The following is a 1,237-nucleotide window of genomic DNA, read 5'->3' as shown; positions in this document are numbered from 1 at the left end:
TATGTGGGAAAAAAAATATTGCTTAAAAAAAAACTGTATCTCAAGAACTGGTGAACGTCAAGAAAGAATTTTTCTCATATTTTAGAAAATTTACTCAACCTTAAAGAATGTACTATGGACGTTTTTAGTGTAGTTTTAAGGATATGGTAGTCCGAATGAAAAATAAGTGAAAATTTCAATTGGAAGTGGAATAAAATAACAACTTCAGGACAAAAAACTTCAGGAGACATACACCTTAAATACTTCAATATTTACTATTTAATGACATTTATCGTACCCCTTGAATAGCCTCGGTAAAACTTGATTTTTGCTACAGTTGAAAACTCAAAAATGAATTTTGTATCTTCTGGAATAGCCACCATTTTTATTCCCATTTACCATAGTTGACAGAGTCATCCATTTTGACTCTTAGCTGTATCTAGTTTTTATTAAAGTAATAAACAATTGTGGTGGAATAACTTTTTTTTCCTCTAGGACGAAGGGCTCCAAGAAATGTAAGCGCTTCTCTCACAGACCTTTAATTGGTATTGATGACCAGTGGGGATGAATAAGCGCTTTATTGCCGTGCGCTATGATTAGAAAAATTGAAATAAAGGTATCGTGATGATTTCTCGAACAACCAATATCCAGAGATTGATTTTATGATTCCTGTACCACAGCATCCTATGAAGAATCAAGAGTTTCCAAACACAGAGTCAATTTTATGCCTTATACGACATAAAGAATCTACCATCTGTTGACTCGAAACCGTGCCTTACTCATTCAGCTACCACCCTCCTTTATAATTTCAACCTTAAAGGACTCGAAAAAATGTTCTATAGTAATCCTTCTGGCTAAACAATCATTAATATCTTATATGAAAATATCTGCCCATATAGGGCTCTCCACCGACTCCACTTTGGATGCTAAGACTAATACAACAATAAGACTAATTTCTTTTCTGCATCTTCACAAAAATTAGTCCGATAAAGGTTGTTTTTATTTATTTTTTTGGTTTGTCATCATCTGGTAATACAATTCTTCTTCTAATTAGCATCTGAAATGTTTCAGGAAACGTATACATTTAAAATAAACTTAAAATTTGATAAATTAAAAGTAAACGGGTTTTCATAAAAAAACGAAAATACTTCTAAAATATGTGGGCGTTGATGACCTTAAGGTGTTTTACGCCCAAAAGGCCCAACCAACAACAACTACTAAAATATGGGTTCAAACTTCAATAAGTCGTTTTTTCGCT

This window comes from Halyomorpha halys, unplaced genomic scaffold (assembly GCF_000696795.3).
Source record: "Halyomorpha halys isolate HHAL.00 unplaced genomic scaffold, Hhal_1.1 Scaffold74.1, whole genome shotgun sequence".
NCBI lineage: Eukaryota > Metazoa > Arthropoda > Insecta > Hemiptera > Pentatomidae > Halyomorpha > Halyomorpha halys.
Note: the sequence above shows the minus strand (reverse complement) of the source record.